Below are 20,210 nucleotides of genomic sequence, written 5' to 3'. Positions count from 1 at the left end.
AATTAACAAACATATTTTTTTCCAGAGATTTAAGAAACCTCAGTAAAAGCTGCACTATTTTAATCAAATAAAATAAAGTCTATCCATATAAAATATTTTAAATTCATTCTGAATTATATCCCTTAGGAAAACATTGTAGTTGCAAGCTGCTAACAAACCACAGAAACTCTGCATTGCAGGGAAAGAGAGCTTAAAATCTAGTTGAAGGAATTCAGTACTTGAAAAATGCATAACATATGAAGAGGGAAACTAGTGGGGAAGGGGAATAAGGTAAGATGAATTGGTTAAAATGTTTCTACGTTTCTGCTGCCAGCACTGCATGCTGTGCTTCACAGCTTCTTATAGAAAGATAAAGTGTATAGTACAGGTTGCGCTAAATCTCTCCTATGCATTTACTGTACTGGGAGTGTAAGGAGATTTGACAAGCAGGGCAGGTGCATACAAGGCATTTCTGTAATAAAAATGGCTGCCTATAACTTTTGGCCTTTCATGTTTGCGTATTTTGTGTTTTTTGAAATAATGCTCTTTCTGAGGTATTTGATTTGAAATACATAAGTGCCAAGAAAGCAAAGTAAAGAGCTGTTAGAATGCTCTTTGTTTTTGAATTCTGTTTGTAGTCATTTAAAAAAAAAAAAAAACAAACTTTGCAGGCTTGCAAAAAAAAAAAAAATGCAGGCTTGATGCCTTTTCATGTATTATCTGAGCTGCTGCCGTTTTTTCTATGTGTAGTATTGGTATTTCAATATCTGAGGTTCAAACGTGTTTCCAGTATAATACTCTGTTGTAAGCTATTTTCCTGCCACTGAAATTCATTCTGCTAAAATTCCTTGTGCTTTTTTTTTTTTTTTTTTTTTTTAAAGCTTTTGGAGTTTTTGAAACGTAAATGGGATGACAAGGATGTGGTTGGTAATAGAGGTACTACGTAAAAGTTTTCTGTCAGCGAGACAGTGCGACTTCTTTAACAATCTCATCCAGAGTGCAGGGAAGGGGTGTAGCCACCTTCACTAAGGACTAGGAGCAATAACTTGTATTTATAGATAACTTGAAGCACCTCATAAATACTAGTTAATTTTTCCATGATACCTGCATGATACCTTTTGTTTGTTTGTTTTGGAAATGCTGAAGTGAAGACAGTGACTTTACCAAAGCTTCACAGAAGATCATTGGAAAAGCTGGGGCTAGAACGCTGAATCATAGCCTTGTTCACTGTATTACATTGTGTGAAATTTTTAGACAGAGCAACTCAGTTTCCTAATAGGAAATTAAAGTACTAGGCTTTAGAAAAATCTGTTATGCAGTGTGCTATTGTCTTGTACCTATCTACAGAGGTATCTGAAATGCCTTTTTAGTCATATTTAAGTAAGATACAGTTGGTTGTTTTTGCCTGAGCAGTTTCACGACTACTTTGTATCTTGTGCGTAACCTTAAGAGTTGTTTGTTTACTTCCATCATAAGCTTGGAACTGATTCTTAAATCTCTTGCTATGGTAGTAATTGTAGTGATTTAATCTAAAAAAGTAGAGACTTTCCAATTCAGGATTCCTCCCCAAGTAYAGGTTTGCTGTATAGTTACTCTCACATCAGCTGCAGGGTGACCTGCGTAAAAGTTCACGGCAATTATTCCCCTTCCATCTTTTTCTGGTGCTTTTGCAGATGCCTCTGCTAGAAGCAGCAAGAACTGCAGGATCAAAATTGGGATAAGCAGAGCATTTGCAGAGGTTAAATAAAAGAGACTGAGCTGCCTGTTCTGCCTATGGGAACTTTATTATTGGGGTTGGCAATTATTCGCAGATGACTAGAAGGTGAGAAGATGAGTTGATCCTCAAGCAACTGATGGAGACCTTCTAGTCTTCCCTTGCTGCCTAGACCCATTGCACTACACGTGTTCTCTGATCTCATGGAGAGCAGACACAGACCTCGTGTCATATTCCTGGCTGTGCTGGTTAAGGCTGCTCTTCTKGGTTCTTACCCTGATTTATGAATGGAGGCAGAGAATTGTTATCTCCAGCACATAAATTCCTTATAGCTATTAAATGGAGCTGATACTGAACCTGTTGACCTGGAAGTGAACGACTCCATAGCCTTTGATTAATCCTTTGAGATGTTTAATTTCTGGTAATTTGATATTTCAGACATGATCTTCCATACAGATATAATGGCTTAATTAGTATACATTACATGATATCTCTTCACACTACAGTGTGTACAGTATTTATCCACTAGAAAAGTAATTATAATAGTCAATTACAATACATTGACTAGAGCATAAATGTTGAAAAGAATATGTGCAACATGTATTATATGTTAAGCATAAGCATTTTTCAGTCAGTACTTTAGCATCTGCTGGTGTCTATCACCTTCTGAAAATGTGTTTCTAAATCTTTTGTCATAGCTTATTAAAACTTTTAAATTTGAAAAGAGATTCTGACAATGCTGGAGTAATTAACAAATCATAACCAACAAAGTGTTTGGGTAGGAAAAGTTGATAAAACCTAACGTGTAATGTAGTCACCTGTAAAATATTCTCAGTGAAGTTTYTTTTTATTGTCATAGATGAGCAATATAGATGTGAAAATATATGTTGGAAAAGTAAGTTTCTCTTTGGTATGGTCTCTCTCTGTATTTGAATTTGCTCGTACTGACTGGCAGTAATTTTTGGTGGGAGGCCCTCAAATCTGTGCTAAACACAAATGTATTTTGTGGTGCTCAGCTCACAAGCCCTTTAGCTGAAGCCACCTGCTTGGAGCCCTCAAGAGCTCTGCATGTCTGATCCAGCAGACCCAGGAGGAACCATGGAGAGCTGGTGAAGAGAGAGGCCCTGGTGCTTCTGCCCCATGGGAAAGCCCACGGACACACAGGTACTAAGAATCTGGTGTCACATCCTGAAAATAGCTCACTTAACTGGGGGAAGAAGTCAAAATTTTTGTGGGTGACATGTGCTTTGTGATCTGACTTGCCTACTTTTTCCTTAAGCTTCCATTGTTGACATGCATCTTTCCTTTGAAAGCTTGTATTTGCTATATCTGTGTTTGTATATATCTATATGTCTATTCTTTCTAAAGAAAGACAGACCATTTTTCAAGGTGAGCTCTCTAAAATTTATGAAAGTTTTTTTCTACTCCTGTTGATGAGACATTTTTTGCCAAGGCCACCTTAATTTCTTCCAGATTCTTATTGTTCCAACCTTTTGCTATATAATCTAATGTGGAACATTCACTAGGTGCCACAGAAGTAGGGTGAGCAAGGCGATGTTCCTGCACCTTCAAATCAATGTTAAAAAAGGGTGTAAAATGCATTTATTAGCAACAGAAGCTTCTGGAAATGCTGCACGGGCTGAAAACTTTGATAAACTTCTAGGAAGTTCCAAATCTTGTGAATTCCACTGCAGATGCTTCATAGCTTCAACTACCACTTGTGATCTGGTTACAAATGGTTTTTAAGGTGAACCCAAGGAACACATGAATCTACTGGAGAAGTGGTATTTTGTAATTTCCCTTGTTGACTAGATCCTAGAATTGCATAGAGGAATGGGCATTTGACCTAATTGTCAAATGAAATATCATTTTCAAACTGCAAGAAATTATTTGTTGTGTCTGTATTGACGTTGGTCTCCTTTGTCAGGTCAGCTTGTACAGAATAGTACTAGAATTTAGATGACCCCTGCCCCAGCCCAGATGCTTTCCCTCCCACCAACCTCTGCAATCCAAGGCTTGAGGTAATTAAATCTATCTCTTTTTCCCCTSTAGCAACATTGATCTGTATTGTATATTTGGGCTCCAGAGAATCAAAGCTCTTTATTCTTGCCTGGGATATGTTGTCTTCAGTTTTATTCCCTACGTGAATGGAATAAATAACRAAGGAGCGAATGATGGAGTGAAGGAGTGAGGTGGCAGCAATGGGATCCGTCAGCCACGAGGTGGCAGCTGGGCTGCTTGAGCTCTTTGGAGCTGGATGCCGCGCAACACCTTCACTTTTAGTCTGGCCTCAGCAAATTATCCAGGTGGATTTTCCTTTTGGTCTTAACTGCAGTGACTCTTCCCTGGAGGAAACTTGAACCATCGTCCCTGTGAGTTAGTGAATCCTGCGTGGCTCTGCCCAAGGCTTCCAGCCCTTCTTTACCTGGGTGCTAGGTATCTTTATGGGGAGCTGCTGCCGGGCAAGCTCCTCTTTCCTTTATTAGAGACGATCAGAAAGGAGGGACTGATGGGGTGAAAAATCGTACACGAGAAAATTAAGTATATGCCATTGGATTTACATTATAATAGCCTGGCTTGAGCCCTATTGCTCATCCCGCCTGCTTTCTCCCTGTTGTATGGTAACAAATGAAGGGAGAACATCGAATTTTGGTGCTGACTGTGCTTGTCTCTGCCTAAAGATTAAAGCAGGATCTGTGCTCCGAGGAGATAAGAGATGTGTTTCTACTTGTGTTCCTGATGTCCCAGGGTTTTGTTTTTTTCTACTCATACAGTCATGAGGGAGCCGTGAGTAATGCTGCCCTCCGAGGGAAGTCAGGCTGGGATGTAGTCCCCTCGCACGGCACCCAGGCAGAGCAGAAAGTCAATGACAGTCRAGGGTCCCACTGACAATCCTGTGACCACCAGGCTGATCCGTGGGGACGGGTGAAGTCCAAGGCCAGGCCGGGAAGCCCGTCTGGCCCGTCGGGATCAGCAGGGCTGGGTATGGGGCTCCCTCCCGTCCAGCCCTGCGAGGACGTCCTGGAGCTGAACACGCTGCCTGGGAGCCCAGGGCTGCAGGTGCCCAGGAGGCCCTGGTGTGGCTGGTCAGGACAGCTAAAGGCTGAGGAGCCTCTTGAATATCAAATGTAAAAATGGCCTCRTGGTGGATGTCCTGGCGGAGGAATCGGAGCTTCAGATTGTAATTTCCTTTATGGTCTTGCAGGGTTTGTTAAGCTTCGTAGTGTCCAAGTCTCTCTCCTGTAGGACAGGGATGAGGGAGAACAAATTCAGTCGTGGCTATGAGATGTCTAAAGTTTATTTGGATATATCTGGGACACTTATCTAGTGTCCCAGGTTTACAGTATGAAGGAAAAGTGGGAGAGGAGAATGGGTGAGAGGTTCTGTGAAACCAGCCCAATCTACTTCTCAGAACAGGGTCATATGAGAGTCTTTCAGTTTTGTTCTGTCATCTTTTGGTTGGTTTGTTTTAATTCCACATGATGCAACCAAAATGGTAAAGGAGAAGAATTAATTTCCATACTTGGAGGAGCTGAACGTAGGTTAGCTGGATTTTACAGGCTGCCAGGGAGAAGACTGACTTCAAGTTGTGAGCCTGGAGAAGGTTTCTTCATTTTTAAGCACTTTAACAAAGTTGCAAGTATTTCTTAAAGCAATCAGAAGCAYTATTAGAAGGTTGGTTGATGTTTTACTTTGCCATGTATCAGCCTCCCCTGACTTTGCTAATACAAATGAGGCTACACTGGTCTGTGTTTAACCAGTGTTTCAGCCAATGAGCTAGAAAGAGACAATATCCTTGAGAAGCAACAGGGTCCAATTTTCACCCTCAACAATGAGGCCTCTGTTCTGTTCACATTGAAGTCTTTGGCAAAAGTCCCAGTAGTTRGATCTGGATTTCTCCCTCCTTAAAACAATATTCTTCCTTTTGTGCCTTATCCTCTGCTTGTCAGAATCAGCTGATTATGAGCTCCTGCACAGATGACATTTTAGCTTTAGTAAGCAGGAAGGAGGCATGAATTAGGGCTTAGAAAAATGTGCAGTAATTAGCCATGGAGGAAGGAAAACATCCAAAAAAAGTACACTGAAGAAATTGACTTCATTTGACYGGGCTGGAAAGTTCAGCTGTAATGATAGTGGTTATATTAATTATGATTATTTGCTGAGAAGAAAGCTTGCTTGTCCCCAATTGCTGACCATTATTTTTTAACCCAAATGAAGCATCTTTGCCCATCGCTGCTGCTGCATGGCAGCCTCATGGAAATGGAGTGGTCCCTAAGACCTGCATACTGCCCATTCYTCCAAGCTGTGGTGCAGGATGGCATGGTGTGATCAGATTGTGGCCMGGGTTCAGACGAGTCTATGGCAAGTTTTAGTGCTCAGATGCTGCCCTGGAGTCAGGGGCAGTAAGTCCCAGGGCTGTGCTGAGGTGCCACCCTTTCCAGCAGCATTTGTGGGCATAGCTACTGTAACATACATACTATGCMTGTTTCTGTATGGTAGGTGCTATATCTAGATGTGCCTCTGCTCAGGTCCTCTCAGCTGTTTTGTCTCTCTTATTGGAAAAAAAAATATATGAATTGAGTTTTGCCATGGTGACCTCTCCCTCCTTTTGTCCTTATGCTTTCTTGTATTGCAAGAGAGAGGATCCACTGAAGTGGTTCCTCTGTATGACTGTAAAAGCAACTCAGACCTGTGGACATCTTGATTTTCCCTGTGAGCAGGTCCAATTCTATGAGRCTGTCCTTGTCTCTTGGCTTTGGACTTCCAGCTTGGGAGGTTTAGTGCTCTGAAGTTCCTGTGGGAGATGCATGTTGAGAGGCAACACTTCAAGAATGTTTCTTAATGGCCATCATGAGCCAGGATGTGTAGGGCTTTAAAAATAAGAAGGATAACTTGAATTTAATGGGAATACTTAGGGCAGCTAATAAAATAAGCCTAGTATTAGCAAAGAGAATCATTCAGAAAATACTCATCCGCTGATATTTATGACCAATTTCCTAAGCAGTAGCAGATTTTGTGTTTGTTTTAAATGACTTTCAGGACTACTGAGACTCTAAGTTCAGACTCTAAGTTACTGCCAGTGTCTTCCAGCATATTTGTCACGCATGGAAGTGAAGGGATATGGCTGCTAATAGTCAGAATGGTCACAGCAAGATCCCCAGAGAGGCATAGTTATTTTATTTTAGAAAAACAGTATACCAGGATGCCTTGTTCTACCTTGGGGGACTGTTTAGGTATACTAATAAAAATCTTTCCCACATACAACTTTGTCTGCATATGAGCACTTTGCCGTTATAGTTCACAAGTTTCTCCATATACATAAAATAGTTTGGACTTGGAGTCATTTGTATAAATTGTATACGCAGTTCTGCTCCGTGGAGCAACGGGAACAAATCGGACGCCTGCAAGCTGCTTTTGCAGAAGCCATAAGCAAAACCCTCCCACTCTAATGCTAGATTTGTGGTTTCTGCCTTCCTCCAAGAGTTCACAAAAGCCTCTTCCTTCTAACCTAAGCTTTGACAGCTAAGAGCCTTGGTGAGATGAAGTGGCTTAACCTGCGCAGCCCKGCTGCAGGTGCTGCATGGGGTCTTGAACCCTTCCTATAGAGACTTTGACCCGAGGTGTTGATACATCAATGGCTTTTAATGTGCAATCTATTAGCATGTTGCTCTCTAGCAGGCTAATGAGCTGCAGTAATCCAGCCTGGAGGTCAGAGATGAAAGGCTTGGCTAGTGAAGCTGCYTATTGAACTTGATCCCCCATCCTTAGCAGGTCAGGAAACTCATCCACCCAGAGAATGACCTTTGCCAGGTCATGGAGACTAGTTGGATAGTGCAAATCTGCATTTTCAAACCAGTCTTGGGAGCAGATAGGAAGGGTGTTAAATTTCCAATAAGATAAGACTCCTCTGCATCTTTTTTTATTTTTCAAATGCCAATATAAAAAACTCTTTATCTTATAAAAACTGAATATAAAATAGAATATTTTCAGATTACTATGCTGCCAATGCTACTGTATGTCATTGGACTCAATKAGATCATGTTTTTATACATCTATTTCCTTTAAGACTGACCTACCAGAAAAGGATTACAAAATCCATCACAAAGAAGCTTTTGACACACAGAAGGTTTTAGACTTTAGGTGCTGAGGTACCTTATCATGATGTATATGATTTGTAGACAGGAAAGAATTTAGAAATTCTTCTGTATCCCATCACAGGTAGGTTTTGAAAATATCCCAAAATATTCACYTAGGAATATTTTCTCATCTCATAGATGTCAGGCAGTGGATTCTTTCCTTTGAATTCCTTTGATCTACACCATCCATGTAGRGAAATCAAAGCCTGTTCTTTATTTTTTTGCAGTTAGAAGGGGCATGCCGTGGACTTAATTCAGGGCATGGATTCAATCCTTCCCAGAAGCAGCGCATGGTATTTGTCATTTGCAAGCACTTGGGAGCCCAGTGCTACAGATTTCCTCTAAACAAGGAATAAATTCTAGGAAATTTTTGGATTACGTGTGTAGCTGGAATACATTGGAATCAGAGTAGCACAAAGCAAGATGAATCTATCCATCATAGGCATTTAGTGTAAAGCCTATATTTGCTTTTCTTTACTATCCACATAGATTCGATCAACATAGCAGTTCTGTCATTTGCTAAATACATGGGCTCTGCTCTGCAGGACACCAGCTCATCAGTTACCAAGTGAGCAGCCTGTCATAGGGCCTGCACACATCATTTGTAACTGTCACGGCCCCAGAGATCAGAATCTTCCTCAGGTCCCATCCTACGAGGGCTTGGAAATAGGCCGGCTCTACCTGATACCAGGCCTTGCTGAGCGGAAGGGAGGAAGCTGGACGCAWGACCCAGGCACTGGGCAGGAAATTTGGACCTCTTAAGTTGGGTGCCAGCCTGCAACGCGATTGCCTTGAGTGTTCCTGTTGCATTCGTCTCGGAGAACACAGGTGATCAACCCTGCAGTTCTGAAGTTGGCTCTCTCGAGTCAGGGCCTGCTGTGTTCCTCTGAGGAATGCAAGGAAGGCCTGGAAATAGGTTACAGAACATGGCTGAAGGGTTGATTTAAAAAAAAAAAAATCTAGGTGCAAAAACAAATGCTAAGGAAGCTACTCTACATAACCYGCCCCAACACTCTAGAGTGTTTTATCAAACTCTTTTAGATTTTCGGGTGCAAAACATCTGTGCAAGCTTTACATTCCTTTTTTTTTTTTTCTTTTTTTCCTCTCCTTTTTCTTTTCCTGMTTTCTGATGTTCTGTTCTCTCAGCCTACAGGGATCCCTGTATAGATCCCTTTACCATTTATGTTTTTTCTTTTTGATTTCCAAAGACTTTGTCACTCGCTCTCTGYGACTGTGCTAGAATAGTTGTGAGTGTGTGACTATCACTGAGCTCTTCAGAAACAGTGCCCACCTAGGGCTGAAACACCAGACTTCCCTTCCCATGTCTTTGCTTTTCACCGCTTAGGTCAAACCTCGCCTGAATGCTAACGTACTTTCCTGCATGTTAATTTTAGTTAATAGCTATTGAGTAAAACAACGTACCCAGCTCAAGATGTATGGCACAAATTAAGCTCAATGCCCAAACAAATCCAGCAACAGGCCCTGGCCTCGGTGGGCTCTTTAAGTCCAGCGTAACATGCATTTACATTGCTTTATTTCTCCCTCACACTGTAACTGGCTCCCTGGGGGGTTACGTTGAGTTAGTTTCATTTTCACATTGTACTAGTGCCACTGTAGTCTTGCATTTAAATAGTCTCATTTCATTCTGATATCGCGACGTCACCTCCGTGGCCGTGCATTGAGGCTGTGTGGAGAATTTGGTGCTAAAGCCAAGGCAAAGCCTGGCAGCGCTTTCCAAGCCAGGCAGCTGGCACATAGCTGAGCTCTCCGTATGCTCAGCCTTAATTCTGAGCCCAGTCTCATTCTGTAGACTGATAATACAATGTATTTTAATATCCATTGATGTCCTAGTTCACTCTGTTGCTGGTGGAAATCGTATGTGTTGAGAGATCGTTGGGAAAGCTGATAGCGCTGGGCTTGTGCTGGGCAGTAGCAGCTGGGCAAGGGGCATGGAGAGGGCTGCTTCTCTGACAATGTTCTCCCAAGGCTACAGTTTCCTCRTCACCCAGGGATAGTCAAAGCTGCCCACTGGAAAACCCCATAGTCGGGCAAGAAAGGGTGAGTCCGTGTGGGATATGGATTACTGTGAGCTACCAAGTGGCTGCTCTGGAGCCAGAAACAACGGGCTATGAATGAGCAGATTCCCGTGGAGCCCCCTGACCAACGTGTCCACGCAGCTACCGCAGCGCCCGAGTCCCTTGGGCACCATGGCAAGGCCGAGCCCTTCCCAACAGTAAATGTCAGCCTCTTCATGGCAATCTGGGCACATCTGTCTGCAGCCTGCTCGTCCCAAACAACTCGCCGGTTGTGTCCCCGTGCCCGAGGGTTGTGGCAAACCTCCCTGCCCCTGCTCAGCAGGAGCCACTTGGGGAGGGAGGGATCTGAGCCGCAGGACGGACGTCTCCCAGGCCGGTTTTCCTTACAGAGTGACCATTAAATCGGTCTAACCTAGTCATGCAGTACTTATGGTAAGATTAGATATGCTACTGTATCCAAAGAAAGTAGAGATTCCTACTTTTTTGGTGGAACGTTCCCTTTAAAGGGAAACTTTAGTTTTRGTGTCTGTTTTTGCCCCTACTGCTATAAAATTTCTGGGGACAAATCCAGCCAGGCTGTTTGAAGATGAGATCTTGGTGGTTAGTGTTTTAATTATTTTGTTTAACAATGAATGAGCTCTGAAGCTCTGCTTGAGGGTTGGTGGGTTTTTTCCTTTTTTTTCTTTTTTTTTTTTAATTCTTCTGCTCCCTTGAAGCAGCGAGACTACTTTGTGCAAACGTACAAAAGCAATTTTGTGAAGCTGTTGGTTTTAGGCATTTCTAGAGCGATGCAGGAATAAAACCATTTGTTAAAGCTTCCTCTGGGATCCTGTGTCTATATACATTTGTCAAAGGACACAATATTGGATGCTGCATTTTCCAAACACTAGACGAAGATGAATTATATCTGGATGCTGAGCCTTCCTTTTATAAATCAGTGGCATTATCAATAACAGGGTTCATCTTCCCCCTGAAGTTTTACAGTACATATGGTAGCCTCCATATGGGAAATGATAGGTTTAGTTTCACAGACTGTTGTCAGCAGGGCCTGCTTTTCAATCTAGTCGATAGACTAATGGGAAAGTAAGTGAAATAAGGACACAAACTGAAGGGCTTTGGGACGATGCTTTGGAGCAAGTCTTTATGACTGATAAACTGGGAAGGACGTTGAGAAGCCCTTGCAGAACTGATGTCAGTTCTTCAAGGTGATGGGCAAGGAAAGGAAAACTGTTTTATAGCTCAGTTGGGACTGAACTGGGTGGAGAAGGAAGGCATAGGACATATGGAATTGAGTGTATATTGCACTCATTGCACTTAGAGGCCTGGGACCAAATCTCCTCCTAAGTCTTAAGAAACCATTAGTTTTTTTTCTATCTTTTTTTTTTTTTTTTTCACGTGTGGCACAAGTGCAGTCCTGAAATTTATTTGTTATGATTGGCATTTTATACTGATTTTAAAGTTATTTTTCTCATTTATGAGGCCTTCAAAAATGCATTTATGGGCTACCTTTCAAGGCTGAATTTTCACTTAGGCTTTCCAAAGAGAATCCACCAATTTACTGTGATTTTTCTCATCTGTTGCAACCTGGAAGTAGTTAGGAGTTGAGTATTATGTCCTAATACCCTGACTGTGAAACTTTCATCCTTCTTGAAGACAGTATACAAAGACAGTAGCAGAAATAGTGTGAAATAAGGGCTTCAGCCATCTCAGATGCCTTCAGTGCAAAGAAAAGGTCTCATCCCCTGGGGGGAAATGATGAAAAAGAGGAAAGAGGAGACAAGAGGGAGCATCATAGAAGGCAGAGAAGTGAGAAAAGGCACTACTGGAGAAACAAGCACACGGAAACCTAAAAGAAATGGAGAGTTTGAATGGAGATGAAAAACGTGACGAATGAAGATGTGTGCTGCAGTGGATAAGCGCTCTGTAACGGCAAGGAATGAGCAAGTGCCTAATGAATGTACGTACTGGTTCCCTTCTGTCCTTCAGCAGAGCCGCTATCAGAGAAAAAGACCCACTTCCCTGTCTTGAACCAGGACTGTGCTGCTTGATTGTGCTCAGCAATGCTCCTGTCCAGCGCTTGGGGAATGGACACGCAGCTTCCCAGCTTGGAGGAGCTCGAGGAAGATACAAACGTGACAGACTCCAGAGCTGACTGATGTGGGCCAAGACACATCAGCGTATTTACTGATCTGATACTAGTCCCTTGCTGGTTGCTTTCAACTTTTTGTTCTTGTTGATCAGAACATGAAAAGGAGGTAGGAAAATTTTGGCAGGAAGATGCTAAGATATTTCCTAAGTAAATATTGTAACTGCCACTACAGGGACCTCATTTCTCAAATCAGACCTAGAAGACTTTCTTCATCAGTCCCATGCAAATATTCATAGTTTAGACCTACTGATTTCTAAAGGCTGTGTTTCACTGTAGGTTAATATTTTACCTGTGCCTCTCTGTCATATAATGTGAATTAATGATAGCTCTCATACTGGCTCTGTTAATATTCTCCAGGGTTTAGTGACTTGAGGGATTATAGAGTAAAAAGCAATTAAGAAATAAAGAAAAGGAGAGTAAGACATCAGCAAAACACTTTTACTGATACTGAGAAATGCTTAGATAGTGATATATTTCTACTTGTCTTCTCTGGTAAACATTGTTTTATTCATGATTATATTATAATATCATTTCCTAGGTAATAATTCATACAATACACAGTGCCTTCTTTCTCTTTTGTTTTTAATTATATTTGCTTATATTATTATTTGTTTACTGATTGCAAATACTCTCATAGATGAAAGAAGATGAAAGGAATAGATGAATCAATCGTATGTGATAGGAAAAATGCATATTAGCTGGGATCTGCTGTTTTTGAAAAATTGGGGCAAGCAAGAACTTGTAATGTTTCCTGGCTACATTTACCACTGTTACCATACAAGGATATAATTAGCAAACAGAACTTATCTTTGTCACCCAAACTTTTTTGTAGATAATAGATTAGAGAGACGTTATTAATTTAATCTAAAGGAGGTCAGTCTGGGAAAGGAAAGGCTGTATTGCCCTCTACAGAAGAATCACTTACAGTAAAAAACAGTCTAATACCAGGGTGGTCAAATATTCTTGGCTTGAGTGGTCCATACAGGCAATAGCAGTGACTTCCTAAGGTATGTAGTGAGGTATGTAGTGTATGAGGAGTGTGAGGTATGTAGTGTTTACATTAAAAAAAAAAAAGTTAATTTTCTTTTGCAGTTTTTGAAAGTCTTGCAGTTCTGCAGTTTCTCTTTAATACATTGACCTATTAATCTAATATGTTAACGTGGAAATGTTACCGAGGGTTCAGAGTCGCAGCATGTGCTTTTCTTTGTGTTATCCTCAAGTCCTTAGTAGTGATCTCTGTTGTGTTTTCACAGGTAAGTGTTTTCTTTGCAGCTGCAAAGACTAAACACCTGTCTTGTTTTTATGGAATGGTAAATTGGGGCAAAATTAATTGTGTGAGTAATGAATTGTTGTCACAGATCATTAGCAATTACTCCAGATATTTTAAAGAGTTGCAGCCAAAAAATAAATAAATAAATAAATAAATAAATAAAAAAGAAAACAGTAGTGGAAATGCCCATGAGATGATATCTGTGTGGGTTGATTCACCAGTCACATGTGGCCGCCAAAGGGGCCAGATAGAGCGTTTGTTTAATCAGATAAAGTGTGCTATGGTTATAAAACAACGTAGAGAAGCTAGTGGGTGAAAAATACATCCAGAATATTCACTGTGAAGATAACTAGTTCATACCACGTATGCTGTGGTATTATTAACCATCTTTTACTATTTTGTTGTTGAGGTTCCTATAGTCAGTGCCCAGCAGACCCGTGTTCCCAGACAGGACACATTAGTTAGTCTTTGATTTCTCCTTYCCCCCAGTGTTAATGTTATTGATTGGTCCTTACTGGTGAATAATGACTTTCTTAGAGTAGAAACAGATTATAAAGTCAAATCCAAGAGCATTCTGGGCAAATTCTGCTTTCATTGACACCAGTATAAATCCAGGGACACTCAAATGGACTGCAGATTTACACTGGTGTAACTGAAAGCAAAATTTTGCCCTTAGTCTTTAACAACTCATTAGGGATAAATAGCCTTTTAGCTAATGAAAATGTTGCATTTTTGTTAACAGCTTCATAATGATATACATCAAGTGCTGCATAGCCATGATAATTGGAAAATTTACTTGGCTTTCTCCTTTGGTAAAACATGGACACTATTGTATTTGTTCCATAGTAAAATAATTAATTGAGCCATAAATTCCAGATGCTTGTAGCATTTGAAGGTAAAGAAAATGCAAATGTAAGCAACTAAACCATGCTCAAAGCTGTCTTAAAAAGTAAATGTGAAAAGTATAYGGTAGTGTCATGTACCTCAGTGATGAGATGTGCTTTGGCATGTGGGAGTTTTCAAGAACACTGTCTCCCACCTGGAAATTTTTGTTCTCAGTTTCAGAAAGTAGATAGTGGATCTTGAAAAAGATCCACTGAAAGAGCCACCAGGGCAAGATCCAACGAATAACCATGCCAAGCACACGAATGTCTTGTTGGATCCTGTTTGGAAGGTTTTGGCTTTGTTTGGTTTTACTGGTTAGTTAATTTAGTTTCCAGGCCTCTCATCTCTTCCAAGCAGTGAGACTGGGAGTGGAACCCTCCCTAGGAAATGTTAGTGTTGCTCGTGGACCAGGTGAGCAATGGSTTGGTTGCCCAGCTGCTCAAACACACGCAGAATGGGTGACCCATCCTTGGGACCTCTGCCACCAGTGGAGCAAAGCAGAACAAACCCATCTCCTCGTGCTCCTCAGCTCACATCCCTGCAACAGCAAAGTGTTAAGATCTMCTGGAGCTGCTGCTAGTCCAGAAGAGTGACCAAGTTCCCAAAGTGGRCTGGGAATAAGGAAAAAGAATTTCCAGGGGGAGAGGTGAGCCAGAGSGAGAGCAATGGGAGCGAGCGAGGCTTCAGGTCAGTGTCTAGGGGACAGTAGAGGGTTTGCGGTGCCCTATTAAAGTGCCCTATTAAAGTGAGGGAGTTAATGAGAAAGGATGAGGACCAGCATGAGAACTACAGAACTATTAAAATCACTTCCTAAATCGATATGGCAACATTAACTGTCTCATACAGAAGTATAGGTTGCAAATCTGCAAGTTTTGCTACCAATCTGCAGTGTTCTTTTAGCTTAGTTCTAGGATTTGGGGGCTGCCCATATTCCTTCTGCAGCCTTTTGCTTTTGTTTTTAATCCTGCCGTCTCTTTTTGCTCCTGATCAGTTTGCTTTGGCCTTGACATGTTTCATAGCAGAACAACATCTTTTCCCTTGCCACATATGTTAGGAAGCTTTTCAGCTGTGGCCTCCAACACCACCTATTTGCCTCAGTGATTCTCTTTGAACACCTACGAGATTTGAAAATGGTAATGCCAGCAGTGGGGGGTTGTGGTGGTATTTTGTTTGTTTGCTTGGATGCGTTTGAAATTTTGCATTTTCAAAGTTCCTCTCACCCATAATGTTGTAACAAAACCCATGTTTCTTAGCTTCAGCCAACCTGTTGTCAGAATACATTTCTGCTTAAATATAACCAATCATTAATATCTCATACCTGCTCTGATAGATATATGATAAGGTCTCTACATTATCTGGATTCCACCAGCAAATGCTAAGTCTGTGCATTGTGGCATACTATGGTTCAGTAAATTTGCAGTAGTTTTAAACTGTCAGATATTCAGAAGTTGTACTTTGATCCCCAGGTTGTCGTAAGTGGAGCACAGAAGTGGCATGCGGATCTTCTGCTTCTAGGGCAAAACACGTCACCTTACCTGTAGCTTTGATTCCCTCTCTTGACAGCCTTTCAGCTTAKTTCTTTAGCTCAGGGGCTCATTCTCCCTGTGTATTTGGAGCGCTTAATCCAAAATCTTACCCAGAAATGCTACATGTTTTGGTACTATAAGTCATAATTTGATAGCACTTCAGAGAAAACTTGACAAATATGTTTCTGTAGGGGAAAAGGAGAGATTCTGTTGCTTTATTCTGATTAACTTATTCTCTATATTTATATTTGAGTAATTGAGCTATAGGATTCACASTGGACTTTAATGTGAATTTGGCCTTTAGACCCTTTACAATTCTCAGATACACTGCTGTGGAACTTTCTTCCGACTATTTAAGGAACATATCAAATGAAATACGTATGTCTGTGTGTATGTCTGTATGATTAGATGAGCCTCTCTTACGTTACCTACCTTAAGACAATTTTTAAACAAACGTTGAATACTCATCTATAGCATTAGAACTGCTGCTATGACATTGAGTGCACTTTGCTTATCTTTCCATGAGTTCCAGTCTTTGTGAGTTTTGCTTTGYGTTTGTTGCTGTATCACTGAGTATGGAGGCACATAATTCGAAAAGAAAACGGTGACTTTGTCCATTTCTCAAAATCTGCTTATTAGTTTAAAGTGTGCTCTCTATGTATTTACAAAAGCAGAAGTAATAAATGTTGACAATGCTAAACAGCCTCTGGAAGCGGAAGCTTAGAATTGCTGTGCAAATGTGCTTTAAAAATTACCTACAGACAATATTGCTGTATTAAAATAATAATCCAAATGAGAGCACTTGCTTCAATACCGCTTGTTTTGCTTCCTATACATCAAGGAATAATGATGGATCATCTGCTAGTTTTGAATGAAAATATCAATTGGGAGTGGATTTACATAATAAAATGAATAGAGCATGGAAAGCTTTCAGCATTACTTTCTGATTTTCCTCTGCATGTCACGGAAGTTTATTTAAAAAGCAGATGATTGTAAGTTTGTTTTAGGAAAACAAGTGCTCTAGGCTGATTTGTCTGAGATCTTTGCATACGACAGCTAGCCCAGCTCACAAAGCACTCAGATTCCTGCTTTTCTCCTCTTGAAAAGGAACCCTATTAATGTGCAGAGTGCCACTTATATGGCAAAAAGTCATAATTTGCCCACTTTTCCATATTCACTAGCTTTGTTCTCTCCATGTGGGGAAGCTTGTCTGAGTTGCACTCTCTGGAGTGCACCCACCGAAGAGGAAATGGGCCCAGCCAGCTGGTACCCTGCACAACATAATTTAAAGTCCTTGCACTCACAAAGGGAAGATTTTTGCAGGTACATAAATTACCATCAGCCCTGATTAATCATCTCATTGTGTCTGGCCTTCCACTCACTGTTAAACCTAGCAGTTTCAGCTGTGCCTGCCAAGGGATCTTCCAGAGTCTGATAGGAAARAGGCTAATGCCAGAGGTGGAGGATTCATGTCTGGAAATCCTGCTCTCTCCTTGATTATTTGGGTTAATATCACTAAGCTCTAGATCCAAATTCTCTTGGAGTTGCAACCGTCCATCCTTACAGTTAGGAATAATGGCTGATGTGTTTTACTAGCTTTGAAAGTTTTCAGGTGCAGAAGGCTCTTGGTCTCCATTACACGGCAGGGAGGTCTGTTTGGTGGGGCAGCCAGCAGAACAGGAACTGCCCAAGGCTCAGAAGAGACGGGCCAGGAGGAGTGGAGGGGAGAGGCTTTGGCGTCAAGGGTTTGGCATCAAGGTTTGTTACGCACAGACCCCTTTCACTCATCCCTTCGGCACAATCCTCTGGAGGGAGCAGTAAAAACAGTGTCTGCTCCAGGAGCCCAAATCTCTTTTGCTTTCCTTCCTGATTCCTGGTTTACCCTCTTATTTGTGCACTTTGGAGTGGAGCCCCTCTACTCAGCAGACCTTTCTGTTTTCTGCTTATAAATCCTGACTTGAAGCTTCTGAGAGCTCAGTTGCAGCTGAGAGTGAAGTTTACTGACCCTGGGGAAGGGACACAAGTTTGCAACTAACTACTAGCTGAAGTGGAACTTTATGGTTCCTTGTGAGTAATAAATTGAGGAAGATTTAAACTAGAAAAAAATAGTTTGGGGGTCTGTGATAGAGTGAAAATAAAAGTGGGGTTTYTTTTAGATTCCACTGTCTTTCATGACAAAGCAGACAGGCAGTTTCTGGTTGGCCTCTGTTGTTTCCAGTCGTCTCAATAAACACCTACTTAATACTCAAATCTAACTGTTATGTTATTTTTACATATAAATTCCATTTCATAACAACAGTAATACTTCCCAAGCATCTCATTTGAGGACGATTACTCTGCTTCACAGGTAGTAAAACTCGCTTGGTTTCATTATGCAATTCAAGGCGTGTGAAGCAGACAATTGCCTATAAGCTTACTGCCTGATGTGTGTTAATGCTTCGTTATATTTACACTTCCCTTTTCATGGCTTCAGGTAACACGACAAACTTTCCCCAGCATGTGATTTCGAAAATCCTTCCCAGTTCTTGGCAGAGTTTTCTTCTTAGTCTGCCAGTTGGTGGGCCCCAGATATCTCTAGAAAACTGAAGAGAATATTCTCACCTTCACACTTTGGCTGGAAGTTTCACAGAGCAGAAATAATAGACTTGTGTTTTGTTGTGTGTGTGAGAGGGAGTAGCTTCATGGAGATGCAGAATTTGTGCCAAAGTGTTTTTTAACTTGCATACTTAAATTGAACACCTAATTCCGTTTAATTTCCCAAATAATGTTCCAGTTTACATTAGCACTTAAGCGTGTGCTGAAATGTTTTCTTAARAAGAGCATCTCTTTTGCAATTGTTCATAAATGAGGTGATTACCAGGGTTCCTGAGCAGAAGAGCCCCTTAGGAGCCTGAGTTACTTAACTAAAAAAGCATCCCCTGCTCATCTGGCTGCATTTAAATTTAGATGCCTAGATTAAGACATCCACAGCTCAGTGTTTTGGCCACAGTGTTTTCTGTGCTTGCCAGTGACAGTTCTAATTATAATAATTATTAATACAGAAAATGAATGCTTGACTGCTTCCTCGCCATGCAATCCTTATCGAGAGGTTCACTCTGTCTCCACGTACTTGGCAACAGGAAGATTGGCCTAGGGCACAAAGATCACAAACCTCACGGACATTACTCCTGTCTGGAGGATCCATCCCGTCCCGTCTTGCCCTTAGTACACAAGGAATCAGAACCCCAGGATTGCATGGCAAATGTGCTGGCCTCCTGCCACAGAGAAGACTTACTTTGCTTGAATCCTGTTGTATGAGAAGTTCATATAATCACAGATACCTGGTGACTTTAACGCTTTGGGTCCTGGTGTCCCACGCCTGCCCAGGGCGCGTGTACTGTCACAMGCACCGCTGTGCCACTCCTAGATAYCTGTGTTACATTTTGCAGGTAGAAATCCTCTGAGAAAATCCCGAGGCTTTTCTCTCACTGATTGAATGATAGGAATATGGTGACTAGTTCTCATGGAGTGTCCTRTTCCTTGGGGAAACAGAACTAGGAGAGATTTCTTGAGTCTGAGTGCTACCTGTCACTAGCTTTGGCAAACACTTGCTACAATCCCATTCATAAATAGTCGGGTTGTTTTGCCTCCAGTGGAAACCTTCTAAACTCTGGCAGCTCTCAGGGGTAGAAACCTTCTAACTAGCTGCTTAATTTTGTTGGTGACTGATTTATACCAGTTGTTTGAGGGCAGATAATGCCCTTTCGATTCATCTTGCTGGTAGAGCCCCTTAGTTTCATGCTGGCTCCTTGATGTGTTCCATCTTCCTGAGGCATTTAGAACAAAGCTTTGACTATTTTGATAAAGCTCTTTTGGATCTATCCCACTAGTAGATCTATCCAAGTTTCCTGCCTTTTTTCCTCAGCTACAATGTGTAGTCACCTGAGCCACCCCTACCCYTTCTTTTCATCTGCTCCCTTCTGGCAGAACTTTTTTGGAGGAGGATCATATAATCTAAGCCTCATCTGGTCACTTTCTACTGGAGCTTAAATAATTGAAATGTCAATAACATACCATTTAAAATCTCTTCTCCTTAATCTCCCAGAGTGGTGTGCTGGCAGATTGTGAATGTCAGGCTACTGATGAGCAAAGGACTTGGATATCTATGAGCTCCTAATCAAGGAATTCATCTAAAATTATATATCTGCATAAGAAATGCTGGCACAGAAGGGTGAAGTACTCACTAAAAGCTGTGGAGGCTAAAGTGATTACTAAAGCAATTCAAGGCATCAGGGAACGTAGGTCCTGCAGTGATTCAGCCCTCGTAACTCTTGCTCCCCTTTCCCCACTGCAGCTCTCCCTGAGAGGCAGTGCTGCAGCCTTGTCCTCCTGTGCCCTGCAAGGGCCTCGACTTGGAGAGCAGCAAAGAGAGCCCAGACTTAGGCCAGAGCCCAGATTGTCCCTCTGGACTGGGCTCAGGTGCTGCTCTCGTGCTCTCCCACGTGCATCCTCATCCCCTTGATGAACCCCTCAAG

Source organism: Nothoprocta perdicaria, unplaced genomic scaffold, assembly GCF_003342845.1.
Source record: "Nothoprocta perdicaria isolate Ctin4 unplaced genomic scaffold, notPer1 scaffold_0, whole genome shotgun sequence".
Lineage (NCBI taxonomy): Eukaryota > Metazoa > Chordata > Aves > Tinamiformes > Tinamidae > Nothoprocta > Nothoprocta perdicaria.
The sequence above is the reverse complement of the archived record's forward strand: the minus strand, read 5'-3'. Positions refer to the sequence as shown.